The sequence below is a fragment of the Diorhabda sublineata genome, chromosome 2 (genome assembly GCF_026230105.1).
Source record: "Diorhabda sublineata isolate icDioSubl1.1 chromosome 2, icDioSubl1.1, whole genome shotgun sequence".
Taxonomy (NCBI): domain Eukaryota; kingdom Metazoa; phylum Arthropoda; class Insecta; order Coleoptera; family Chrysomelidae; genus Diorhabda; species Diorhabda sublineata.
Window position 1 is genome coordinate 40089926 of NC_079475.1, and position 15089 is coordinate 40105014.

Genomic DNA, 15089 nt, shown 5'->3' on the forward strand with positions numbered 1-15089 from the left:
TACTACCTAAAATTACAAGTAATATATTCCAATTTTTTTTCAGCTATATTCCTTTTTTTATTTGACTTTGTTTCATGGATTTTTCATTTTTTTAACTTGAATAAATGTTCATTTGATGTCTTACTAATGTAGATTCATTGTTTTATCAAATTTATGATCTTTAATCTTCCTTCTAAATACTGGGATTTTTGTGTTATGTACATAAACACATATTCCAGTCAAAATTATGAATAATTTATAGTTATAGATACTAAGATCCTGAACAAAACTATGAAAAACACCTATCCTTACCATATGAACAAGGACATTCTCAATAGTTATCAAATTATTAATAAATATGTTAGAATCAGTCATAAAGGACATAACATTTCATGAAAATATTTAGTTAGTCCATTTGGTGCGTTGTTTTATATTTTTTACATTTTAGTATTCATAATAGAGGTTTAGAAATCATCAATACTGTGAAATATTGAAATTCTATTAGCAGAAAATATGTATTATGAAAAAAGTACCTACAATTTAAAAATCATTGAAACAGTCAAATACAAAAAAGAAAGATCAGGAATTTTAGAAATGTATAAGAATAATTATAATTATTTTTGGATATAAACAATCATAAGGGTGGTATTAGAAATTGGGTCAGCAAACTATTTTCTTCATGTTCATTTATTCTCAACACATTTAGATTTCTATTGTATCAGTGTAAATATTTAATGAGACAAAATTTGCCTTCGACCTATCAATCTTCGTTACAGCTAAAACCGAAAATATATAATATTATTTACAAAACATCTACTAAAATTAGAGCGAGGTAATTAGATAAAATATGTAGTCTAGATACGTTGGTTCTATTTATTCACTTATTTACCATGACGAATATTTTGGTAAATACAATATGGGCTCTTCATGAGACTGTTGAACATCAGGTTGAATAAATTATTTTGAAAAACATGCTTCTACAAATTTGCTACGTGATATTTTTCTTGATCAATTCAGTTGAGTCGAGTCAGTTCGAGTATAAACTGCAACGATTCATAAATAAGCCATTTTTTAGTATTTTGGTAGATCCAGAACAGTTTTTTTGGTGAGATGATTGCGTTTCCCGTGAAATACGCTTATTAGGTTCCTTCTTTTCTTTTTGATACTTCATCTAAACTGTATTTTTTGCAAGGCTACGTGAAAACTCACGATTTAATTCATTGTTTTTATAATTTGAAGTGCGGACATACCACAACCTTTCACTGTTTCTATAATCTAAGTCTAAACATTTGTTATTATTCCGATTTATTACCTAAAATCTTCTTCAATTCAATTTCTAAGTGTGATTTTACCAAAATCTCCACTTTTCAAAACAAATACAATAACATAACCTAGAAATTGTTTTGACGCAATAATAATGTTTGGATACAAGCTACGACAGTCTGCACCATGACGTATTGCCATGTTCTATGTCACATAGTGTTCCATCGATCGAAAAGGTCGCTAAAACTAAAGCTACTCAAAATTGACACATTGTTTTAAAACTGTGATTCCAAATATTTATCCAATCTGTTAATAAATTATTTAAAAATAATTTTAATTGGGGATATTTAGGAATGTTAATATTATTGAACGAATTATGTTTACAATTTGATTTACGTGGTAATGTCATAAAATTCTATTCGTTTAATTTTGTCCTTGGGAACTGTTTAAGAGTTTTTCAATCAAAAGAGTTTTTCTAGACGAATTTTTTGTTTCGGCGTCATGCAAATATTTGCTTGACTTCCAATTTTGAACTGATTTAGAAATTGTTCATTTCAAACAATGAAAAAAAAACAATCTGGCGAAATATTCTATTGTTGATAAGTTCCAAAATAAGTAATCAAATAATGCAAACATTAGATTACCAGGAAATCTACCTTGGCCCAAATGATAGACAACCTTAACCAAGTGACTTGCATCGTCTCAGAAGCCGCGTGACATGATGGTGGTAGCCAGGACCGGGACAAGGACTATAAATAATAAATATGCGGGGCTATTAGTTTGTAAATAATTATTTGGTATTAACTTTAACAGAATTTAAATAATATATGATAATACTCAACAATTTCTGGAAGTAAAAAGAATAAAAAAATGCTGTAAAAAATTATATTTTGCTCAAATTTACACATTAGGATCTTGGTAGTTTGACTTTTGCCTTATCCTTTACAAATGCAGCTTCCATATCTCACAGATCATTCTGAATTCTAAACCCGCCTAGTTTCGACCATCGATTTTCGCATTCAAACCATCCAACAACTCTATGTAGTATTCGCTATTGATTGTTTCTCCCTTTTGGAGATGGTCGATGAACAATATTCCATGAAAATCCCAAAATACTGAAGCCATAAACTTCCCAGCTGACTGTTGTGCCTTTGGACGTTTCGGACGTGGCTTCAGTGCACTCAGACATTGTCACATATCTAATTTATTACATGTAAACATGGTCAAACACTGCTCTGAACTATCAACGGCACCCACTTTGAAAAAAGCTTTCTTGTAATCAAATGTTCATACAAGCCAATTAGATATAATCAAATTTATAAATTTTTTTCATCATCGGTGTCTGTACGACCACGTTTAAATTCGGCAAACCATTAACAAATAGTTCTTTTCTATCGAACAGAGTCCGAATAATACTTTTGAAATCATTGCTGAGCTTGTACAGTATTAAAAGTAGCTTCACTTAAATGGCTGTCACTTTTTTTTGACCAATCGAAATTATCGTGAATGTCTTTTGAAAGTTGGTACTTCCTAAACGTCATATGGATTTGACACTGACAACGCCATCTGGGAGTCAGTCACACGATTTACTGAGTGATGTAGTACACGAAGCAGTAGTTGTTTTTTAAAAAACTGACTAAAAAATTATATTTTGAAAAATATTTACAGTCTAGATTTTTAATTGTAGTCAGTAATTGCAACCATAAATTAATTGAAACGAATGTCTACTCGGATGCATAATTTTCACTCTTTAATACGTCTGATTAAATACAGCCCTGCTAATAACTCCTGATGGCTCAGCAAATATTCTGACATATATAAATTTGATGAAGATGAACTTGAGATAAGGAAATTGTTTTTAATTTTATAACCTTTAACAAAAATTGTAAATCATAATATTTCGACTATATACCATTTCTTTTCATAATATATTATGAGAAAACAAACAAGATAATAAACTTTTAGGTATCGTATTGTGCAAATATTGTTGGCATTCCTAAGCTTCAATGTTATCAAATTTGAAAATAATGGAAATAGCAAATGTAATCATATTTTTGAACAAGTATTATAGCCTCTACCCTTATATTTATACCCGACTTGTACCCGATATCTTAACGCCTTTGTCTGTGTCAGTTCATTTCAATCCATGAAACAGTATGTCTACCGAACAACGCAAATATTTCCCTGTTTCAACGGCGCTACTGACACGTGACATTTGAGGCATGGTAATCACACACTTGGTGCAATTAATTTCAGACTTTTATTACGAGATTTTTCAAGATGTAATTGGATAAAATCGTGAATACTGCGGCGGGTATTTGATCGATGTTAAATCCCGTAGAAATCTGGCTTCTAAACAAATGATTAAAGGCGTTCTACTCGGTCGGAACCGGTCACCCATACGAGGTGCCTTTGGTCGGGTGAAAACCGCTTGACTGACCAATATTTGGTTGGGTGGTATCCGACCTTGAGCAACCTTGGTTCGTCTAAAACTTTCTTCAGTTTATGTCAGTATGATAATATTTATCTTCAAATGGTACCAAGTAGATTTTGAAGTCCTGTCGCACAATTTTCTGATTCCGATATAATTTCGGATTCAAATACGGCTAAAAAATATAGGTTCTAGATATTAATATTACTATTACTATCCCCTGGTGTCTTTTATAGTGGTTTTGTCTTTTTTTTTTAATAAAAAACACGTTCTAATATACCTGCATACTTTACTAATTAATTTTAACCTCTAAACTTTGATATAGCTCCCAGAAAAAATGATTTTTTAACCGTGATTTCTTAGAAACATCATCACTCAACCTCGAATATTGTATATTTCACGGAAGCAAATATTTTGTAGTACTAAAACGTCTGAATGATCACTTTCGAGACGTGTGTGTCCGTTGACCATTTTACTGCCTTATCTATCTATTCATAAGTCTTTTTTCGTTAAGACAGTGTCCACATTTTGGATTTATGGAGGGTAGTCAACGAAATTCTGTCGTAACTACCACTGGCAGCAGATTTGATTCCATCGAACATATGTTAGATATAATATCGAATATACTGTTTAATTTGGTTGAATCACCATCGGATCTAGACACTGAATTCGGTTCCACAGACAGGTAACACTTCTTAGTCTTACTGAGTGTGTAGTTTCCAACTTATTGCTGAGATTGATTATGTTGAAGCAGATGTAAGTCCGAAAAGACCTCAACCTCAATATGACAACACTTATCAATATATGTTCGGTTTCAAAATTATCTTCAGTTACTTCAGCCCAACCATTTTCATCTCTACCATGCGTCAATCCAATTGTTATTAAAAAAATTTTCCTGGCACGTAAAGCTTGATACCGTTGGAAGACGGTTTTCATATCGCGGATGTTTAAGCTGGAAAAAACCAAATTTTCCGCACAGTTTTTGAATTCAGGTTATTTTCAACTTATTTTCTATTCTAAAGTCGATTATAGAAGGTGACATTTCGTAGAAAGTTGAATTTCATAATGTATTTTCCTGATTGTTATGTATTTTGTTAAGTTACATAATCTATCAAAGTGTGGACTGCTATAGGAACTTTCCCTGATTTATAATACCACCTGCGTTTTAAATTTGCTGAAAGATGAACTTGAGATAACCGATATAGTTTACTTTGCAAACTTGCGAAATAATTGGAATAAATCTGCCGAGATTGTGACTAAAATTTATTCCATTATAACACGTTTTTTATTTCAAAAATTTCACCGTACCGTCGTAATTCACTATTGCCGTCATTCAACTCTTCTTCTAACCTTAAAATAAATGAATAATAATTTATTGGACTTGCCATGTAAATTTGAAAAATAGTATTTGAACAAGGAATGATTTATTAGATGAGGAATAAAAATTTTGTTATTTATAGTAAAATTTTCTATTTCTGGAATTTTTTTTTAAATCTCGTGTCCTATTGCGTATGCTGCAGTAAAATCTTCATTGCATATGTTATTACGTACAAAAGTTAAATAAATAAAGAAAAGGGCAGAGGAATACCGAATGAAGGATGGATTGAAGTGGTAGAGAATGAAATTGGAGGATCGCTTGGGAGAAAATAAAAAAAATGCCATAGACAGAACACCATGGAAATGATAAATGGAAACAAACAATAAGGATGAGATACGGAGAATTAATTCCAATACTAAGAAGCTTAGTGGAAAAATGAACTTATGTACTTCCCTTTATGAGTCTTGCTTCTCAATATTTTCTGTCCAGCTAATAGAAAAAGAAGCTACTTCATATTCCGTCTCAATACTGTCCAAAGATGGACGAACTTCGACTCAAGATACTAAGGGGTTTTTGTATTTTCCGTAAAAGTCTAGTTTTTTAATAACTCTAGTCCAGCTTCATAGAAAAATGAATTTTATGTAATTTTACCATCTAACAATGTATATTTTACTTCTTATCTTGTTGTATGTTTTTCGTCATGAATCATCTTGGTTTTTGATAGAAAATTAGGTGAAATAACAGGTAAAAATTGAAGTTTTCACTCATTTTACCATCTAACAATGTATGTTTTACTTTTTAAACCTTCTTGTATGTTTTTCGTCATGAATCACCCTGATTTTTGATAGAAAATTAGGTAAAATAACAGGGAAAAATTTCTTAGACCTTTTCGTATGTTTTTCGTCATGAATCACCCTGATTTTTGATAGAAAATGAGGTAAAATAACAGGTAAAAATTTCTTAGACCTTTTTGTATGTTTTTCGTCATAAATCACCCTGATTTTTGATAGAAAATTAGGTAAAATAACAGGTAAAAATTTCTTAGACCTTTTCATATGTTTTTCGTCATGAATCACCCTGATTTTTGAAAGAAAATTAGGTAAAATAACAGGTAAAAATTGAAGTTTTCACTCATTTTACCATCTAACAATGTATGTTTTACTTTTTAAACCTTCTTGTATGTTTTTCGTCATGAATCACACTGATTTTTGATAGAAAATGAGGTAAAATAACAGGTAAAAATTTCTTAGACCTTTTCGTATGTTTTTCGTCATGAATCACCCTGATTTTTGATAGAAAATGAGGTAAAATAACAGGGAAAAATTTCTTAGACCTTTTCGTATGTTTTTCGTCATGAATCACCCTGATTTTTGATAGAAAATTAGGTAAAATAACAGGTAAAAATTTCTTAGACCTTTTCATATGTTTTTCGTCATGAATCACCCTGATTTTTGAAAGAAAATGAGGTAAAATAACAGGTAAAAATTGAAGTTTTCACTCATTTTACCATCTAACAATGTATGTTTTACTTTTTAAACCTTCTTGTATGTTTTTCGTCATGAATCACACTGATTTTTGATAGAAAATGAGGTAAAATAACAGGTAAAAATTTCTTAGACCTTTTTGTATGTTTTTCGTCATAAATCACCCTGATTTTTGATAGAAAATGAGGTAAAATAACAGGTAAAAATTTCTTAGACCTTTTTGTATGTTTTTCGTCATAAATCACCCTGATTTTTGATAGAAAATTAGGTAAAATAACAGGTAAAAGTTTCTTAGACCTTTTTGTATGTTTCTCGTCATGAATCATCCTGATTTTTGATAGAAAATTAGGTAAAATAACAGGTAAAAATTGAAGTTTTCACTCATTTTACCATCTGACAATGTATGTTTTACTTTTTAAACCTTCTTGTATGTTTTTCGTCATGAATCACCCTGATTTTTGATAGAAAATTAGGTAAAATAACAGGTAAAAGTTTCTTAGACCTTTTTGTATGTTTTTCGTCATGAATCACCCTGATTTTTGATAGAAAATGAGGGAAAATAACAGGTAAAAATTTCTTAGACCTTTTTGTATGTTTTTCGTCATAAATCACCCTGATTTTTGATAGAAAATTAGGTAAAATAACAGGTAAAAATTTCTTAGACCTTTTTGTATGTTTTTCGTCATAAATCACCCTGATTTTTGATAGAAAATTAGGTAAAATAACAGGGAAAAATTTCTTAGACCTTTTCGTATGTTTTTCGTCATGAATCACCCTGATTTTTGAAAGAAAATGAGGTAAAATAACAGGTAAAAGTTTCTTAGACCTTTTTGTATGTTTCTCGTCATGAATCATCCTGATTTTTGATAGAAAATTAGGTAAAATAACAGGTAAAAGTTTCTTAGACCTTTTTGTATGTTTCTCGTCATGAATCACCCTGATTTTTGATAGAAAATTAGGTAAAATAACAGGTAAAAATTGAAGTTTTGACTCAAAATACCTTGTTAGAGACCGAAGTAAGTCGCAAAGTCACTTTTTTTTCTTACAGTTTAGCGTGCCTCGACAGCGCTGGTCATTGGCAGACAATAGCAAACAAAAGATACATAAGAACTGTAACAAAATTTATTACAATACATATATTATATTTTAGAAAACAGCTTGGCAATTTTAAGGAATCCAGGACATTTTTGATTTCTCTAGGGCAGTTGAGTGTCTCCTTGAGGTTGGGTTTCAGATTAAACTGAATATATATCGTTATAAATCTTATCTAGGGTTTCAGAAGGATTGCTGGAGGCTTCTTAGGCATGGCGATCTGCAGTCATTTTTGACTTGTCCTTTTAAACTGATTTTTTATCGAAAAGGACGAAAAATTTACGTATTTCGTCTCAAGCTTCTACTCTTGAAAAGCTATAGGTCCAGATCTTGATCTTCTCCGTGGTTTCCTTTCTCAAATGAGACTATGTTATTACTTCCATTGAAGTTACAGTTGCTTATTGTACTTCCCGGACCGGTTTCTTAGTGAAAAGAAGAATTACACAGCTATGTAAGTGGTTTTTGATCTACACTTTTCAAAACCAAACAATTTATTACTGCGTTAATCTACAGGGATCTCTAAAATATTTTAAATTCGATTAAAACTATGACAACTGAGTTAAAACCAGAATATTTAAATTATAACTTGAACATAAGGTAAATTAAAACATTTTTTGTAGTATTTATTTGTAATATCTTATTATTATTGTACGAATGAACCTTGAATATTGAACATCTAGTAAGAATACACAATATACTAAATTATAAAAAACATTCCGTGTGTTTGTTTGTCTTTTCGAGCCGGTTCTGCTGGTTGCTCTTACGTGAAGTTGTTACTGTACCATAGAAGATCCATAATTATATTTCCGCTGTACTAGCAAATTAAGTTTTTTTGTATGAATGAATGAAATTCGAATGAATGGTAAATAATCGCGATAACAATAGATATTCATTGGATTAGATCATTATTATACTAATTGTTGAATTTGATTTTCAGTGGTTTTTTTGCTGGTGTAGTTACCCGGATACATATATTTATTATTTATTTATTTTTAAGATGATTAGAACGAAAATAATTAAACTGTTAGTAATTTTCAGTAATATTATGATCCCATTAACCCAATTTCTGGATGAAATGCTGTCCTTTCTGGATAGTACAATCTGAAGCATATTTTGTACAATTTCTTCATAATTTAGTGCTTCATAGTTACTTCCAAATATTCGACTATCAACACAAAACATTAATTCCAAACTCCAAACACTTATAACCCATTTTTAGAAGCAACAGTTCTTAATTTTCAATAAAACTCATTTTTTTGCGTTCTGTATGTTTAATTGGTACTTTTAGCACCAATAAATTTTATAGTTTCAATCTTAAATTACTGAGCGCTCATTTTGAACAGATGTATCACTTTTAGTGGTTAGCTTCACTCATATCTGTGTGTATGTGGCAACATTGTGTAAAACAGGACATTTCGTGACTGTTAGTGACTGTTCTGCAATTTCTTTTGATCTTAGGCACCAATCGTAGACCGATAAACGCTGCAAACGAGCTAGATTGTGTATTTTCGTATACTCTTTTCCTTACACGAGCCTCTCGTTTATTTAAATAAGTTTTCATTTGATTTTTCTACTTATTACGAGTATTTATCATTAATTAATTCTCAAGTGCTAAGTCCGGCGCTGGAAGTTTTAGTGAAGATCGTTTTGTTGATGAAAAATAATAAAATTACAATTACGGTCAATTTCGATGATGAATTCCCATAGAACTCGACCTTGATTATTTTTGCAATGTTACGGCAGCTGCACGCAAACAAAATTCTTTGGTGTTAACCGAAACTGTCTATCGTCGTTTAATAATTTTTATTATTTGGTTTTGGTAGTAATACGTTTATAATAAGTTAAAAATTGATATCAACATGCTACGTGAAACCTCAACAAGGCAGCAATAATGAAGTCTATTAGTTTTAGAACTGAGAAAATAGATATTGTAATAAATAAAAACTATTTTTTAAACGACGTCATCTGAAAGTTGTTCGTTCTGTATTCATTTACATACCGAAAGTTGCGTTTTGTGTGTTCCATGTAGTGAAAATGACACCGCAAAACACTTTCGGGGCGTTCTTGAGTAGACAACTTTAATGTTGACAGTTGACAGTTTCACTTCGATGATTTTGCATAACCTTTAATTTTTAATTTTCTTAAATTATTTGTTTTATCCGAAGTTTTGTCTAAATTAATGAATAATAATGAATGATAATTAAAAAAAACATCAACGATGAAGAGTTATTCGATTCCTGTTTTTTTATTTTTTTTACTAATCTGTATATTAAATTTTTGTAATATTATAAGCAAGTTCACATCTTGAAATGATGATTAGCGGTGGATTTATCAGCAGGTTGAGTATTCTGTAGCCTAAGGCGGCAAATTTTATTGTTTTGTCGATTTACAAAATAAAAAAAAATATTTTTCACCTGTAGAAGACGAAAATTGATATTTTTACGAGAATAAATAGTGTGTCTTTGATTTTTTCGAGGATGACATTTGTAAAACATTCATCCAAACATTGATTAAGCATATCAAAGAAGCTTTGTCTTTACCGTGGAAATAATCAATAATCTCACACGAAACTGTAGCTTTCAAATTATATATTTCATATTTTATTGATAAAAAATATAATTTGAATAATTGTTAATTGAAGACAGTAGAAACCGTAAAAGATAAAGAGCTTACAAGAGGGCAAACCTTGAAGACCCTCGACTGGCAAATCTTCAAATTCGTCACTGGTTATTTAATTTGATTAACAAAGATGTATCATAGAAATAAACAAATTTAAATATTTTATACCATTTCCTGATATTTTATAGTCAATTTTAATAAATCAAACGTTGTTTAGAAGATTGATTTAGGTCTAATACCGTAATTTCTAAAGGTGGATCACCAGTGATCTACGGAAGTCTCGACGGGGTCTACACTACTGATACTTGTCAAAATTTTCAAATTCCATTTCATATTTAGAGTTTTTGGATTTAAAAGAAAACCTTGATCAATTTTAAAGCGTATTTGATTTGTTCAAAAAATTTAATGATCTCAACTTGCAATTACAAGGGGACAACCTCATTTTACCAAAAACAAAGAGTGTGATCATTGTCGAGGACTCAAAATAAAGTTTTCTATGAGTTTTTACAATGCCAAAGATCAAATCAAAGATCGAAACGTTGGCATCTTAAAAAAGAGTGTAATTCCAGCTTTTCTTGGTTAATTGAAATTTATGAATTAAAATATTGGTCGGCCCGAATTTTCAGTTTTCAAATTTGTAGCAAGTAGAATGAAGAAGATGTTCAGACATACGTTAAACATTCGATTGCCCTGCATGATGGTTTAAAATCAGATTTGAAGATATGCTGTCGATGAAAATACCACCATTGATCATAAATCCTTTTGATGAACCGCCATCATACTATCAAGCAATCAATTTTAACCTTTTTTTTTCGAAAACTATTAAATCGTCGTTGAAACTCAGCCACAACACAAGTTTCCATGGATAGATCTTTTGAGTTCGATGGGTTAAGGTTATATGTTTCAGAGGATCCAGAGATCGTTCAGGATGACTAACTCAAAGGCAAGGTAGACCACGGTGCAGGTAGGAACATATATTTGCTTTATAAAGGTGTGCTGGATAGTATGCATGCTCAAACTTGAGTCTTCTTCGGGGTAACTCATACTTCCTGTCCCAAAATTGAATGGGAATTTCTAGATGTAATTGTGTAAAAATCATGGAAGAGTTTTCGATAACAGCAACCCCTGCTTGTGATTGGATTTCATTTTGTAGAGAAGTATGTAGGTTAGATTAGGTTAGGTTAGGTTAGGTTTCGACTATTAACTTAAATATTAAAATGACTGACAAATCATTACAATTATTTGATTCTTTAAACGCAAAAAAGTACCTGAAGGGATGATTTTCGCGTCCTATATATACATATTCTTGTTCAGCGCAATTTTCTTTATATCATACTTAAATTTTAACGAAATCGGAGGGGTGTAACCTAATCTAGATAATTACTGCAAGTACTGCAAAAAATTTACGTATGATTAATAATTACGATTTCAGAATTTGCTTAAAATTTAAATAACACAAATCTGTGACTTAGAGGCTGTTACCCTTTTCCTCGAAGCCCCTCAATTGTTAAATTTTGAGCTCTAAATACGAGCATCCGCTATTATCGAAAATATTTTTGAAATATTATTTAGAATATACATTATCCTTAAAAGAGATTAAAGAAATATGAGTGTTGAAATTAAATAACAAAACAGAATATTTAATGACGTAATTTTTTGTCAAAAATTTGGAATGTCATTCCAACATACAACTAAATTTACACTTATCATTATTTGTATATTGTCTAGTTGGATAATTATCAGTAGTATTGAGTCAACAAAATGTAGAATTTAATTCAAATTGTTTAATTAACGATATTCGTTTAGTTAAATTCAACATTCTTTTGTTATGAGGGTAAATAGTAACCTTCTAGACTCGTCAAATATTTTTGAGGTTATGTTTTGTATTAGATTATAGAAATAATAAAAATAAATATGTATTCGTTTCGTCAAAAGTCACACAAAAAATGATCGAGAGGGAAAAAACATAATAAATTATGGGATTTCTATTCTATGACTAGCTTCTTAAGTTTGAAAAAACATACAAGCTCAACATTATAAACGAACCCAAAAAATTAGAGCGAAGCAGCACCTCAACTCAAGTATTAACTGGACGATTTATCGACTAAGTTGAGGAGGTTTCTTATTTATAAATAAAGTTGAAATACATCTGTACCTAAGAAAAAAAAACTTAAGATTAGATCTATCTTATTTATCAAAAATTATAGCGACATATATACAGAAGTTTCTAATCAATCAAGTTGTGTTGGTAAACTTAATTGTCTGACATCTATTTTCTCTGAAGAAACGATCGGAATTATCAAATATCTGGAATTCATTTAACGACAACCTTTTGAAAATCAAACTAATCTAAAAATTAAACTGAAAGCTAATGAAATACGTATAAAAGAATATGATATAAAAATTTTATCACATATCGGACTCGGTCACAACGAACATGTAGACAATCTAGCAAAAGAAGTCATCAAAGAAGAACTAAATAACAAACTAACTGTGGAAGAAGGTATTAATAAAACAAAAATTAAGTTGAATTAAGCACTTTTGGTACGAATATTGCATCAAGAAGCTGACAAGATATACATCTAGAAATTCCCATTCAATTTTGGCACAGGAAGTATGAGTTACCTCGAAGAAGACTCAAGTTTGAGCATGCATGCTATCCAGCACACCTTTATAAAGCAAATATAAAGAAGACCTGTTCCTACCTGCACCGTGGTCTACCTTGGCTTTGAGTTAGTCATCCTGAACGATCTCTGGTACCTCTGAAACATATAACCTTAACCCATCGAACTCAAAAGATCTATCCATGGAAACTTGTGTTGTGGCTGAGTTTCAACGACGATTTAACAGTTTTCGAAAAAAAAAAAGGTTAAAATTGATTGCTTGATAGTATGATGGCGGTTCATCAAAAGGATTTATGATCAATGGTGGTATTTCCATCGACAGCATATCTTCAAATCTGATTTTAAACCATCATGCAGGGCAATCGAATGTTTAACGTATGTCTGAACATCTTCTTCATTCTACTTGCTACAAATTTGAAAACTGAAAATTCGGGCCGACCAATATTTTACTTCATAAATTTCAATTAACCAAGAAAAGATGGAATTACACTCTTTTTAAAGATGCCAACGTTTCGATCTTTGATTTGATCTTTGGCATTGTAAAAACTCATAGAAAACTTTATTTTGAGTCCTCGACAATGATCACACTCTTTGTTTTTGGTAAAATGAGGTTGTCCCCTTGTAATTGCAAGTTGAGATCATTAAATTTTTTGCACAAATCAAATACGCTTTAAAATTGATCAAGGTTTTCTTTTAAATCCAAAAACTCTAAATATGAAATGGAATTTGAAAATTTTGACAAGTATCAGTAGTGTAGACCCCGTCGAGACTTCCGTAGATCACTGGTGATCCACCTTTAGAAATTACGGTATTAGACCTAAATCAATCTTCTAAACAACGTTTGATTTATTAAAATTGACTATAAAATATCAGGAAATGGTATAAAATATTTAAATTTGTTTATTTCTATGATACATCTTTGTTAATCAAATTAAATAACCAGTGACGAATTTGAAGATTTGCCAGTCGAGGGTCTTCAAGGTTTGCCCTCTTGTAAGCTCTTTATCTTTTACGGTTTCTACTGTCTTCAATTAACAATTATTCAAATTATATTTTTTATCAATAAAATATGAAATATATAATTTGAAAGCTACAGTTTCGTGTGAGATTATTGATTATTTCCACGGTAAAGACAAAGCTTCTTTGATATGCTTAATCAATGTTTGGATGAATGTTTTACAAATTTCATCCTCGAAAAAAACAAAGACACGCTATTTATTTTTGTAAAAATATCAATTTTCGTTTTCTACAGGTGAACAATATTTTTTTTTCTATTTTTTAAATCGACTAAACAACAAAATTTGCACATATTCTAGTTTTGCGTAATTCTCTTTATAACATACTTAAATTTTAAAGAAATCAGAGGGGTATAACCTAATCTAGATAATTACCCAAAAAAATATTACTAGGTAACGAAAAAACTTGATAATTTTTGGGAAAAAATGTGGCTTATTGCCTTTTGTAACAGATTTTTATAAAGTATCATAAATAATTTTTCTTTCAACACAAATTAACCAAAAAAAAACTTATCTTTGTATAGTTGTTCTATATTATCTTGTGGCCTCTAATTGAACATCTTCTACACCTAATTAAAACCCATGATAAATAGGAAGGACAAAAGATAAGAATTCCTCGGGATCTTTCAGTTTATTTGGATTTATTTCAACAAAGGCTGAATATTTAAGCGGAAGTTTCGAAAATGTTGGACAACTTGCCATTTGAACACCTCGTTTTCCTAAATTTACTGACTTGAAAGGTTCATTTATGAACAAAGTATTAGGACGCTCTACCTCAAATCGAAAGCACCGAACTTTGCTGAAATTCACATTTTCTTTTGTGTCTGTTATATTTTTTTTATATCTCCAAAGCAATAAAAATCTGCTTGTATCATTGGTATTACTTTACACATTTTTTATTTGCGCTTCTCTAACAGTGTTTCCACTCTTTTGGTAAGCATACATACAGATATTTTTTGTGCTTCTCAATAGCAGGAAAATCCCTATCGGATGGTAAGAGTGTATGTCCTGGCACAATAAATCAATGAGTTTAAATGTTTTTTCTCTATCATCTGTACCCATAAACACATTACCGTCCAGTTTTAGTTCTGTCCCCGACAGTTGTCGATAAAAATTTTTATTTCTTGTGTTTGAGGGGCAGTATTATTAATATATTTCAAAAAAATATTGGTATTTCTTCGCTCCCACGTTTTGCTATTTGTTCTGGCCACATGAAATAAGACACATAACTCAATATCAAAGGATAAAGATGAAGTGATCAGT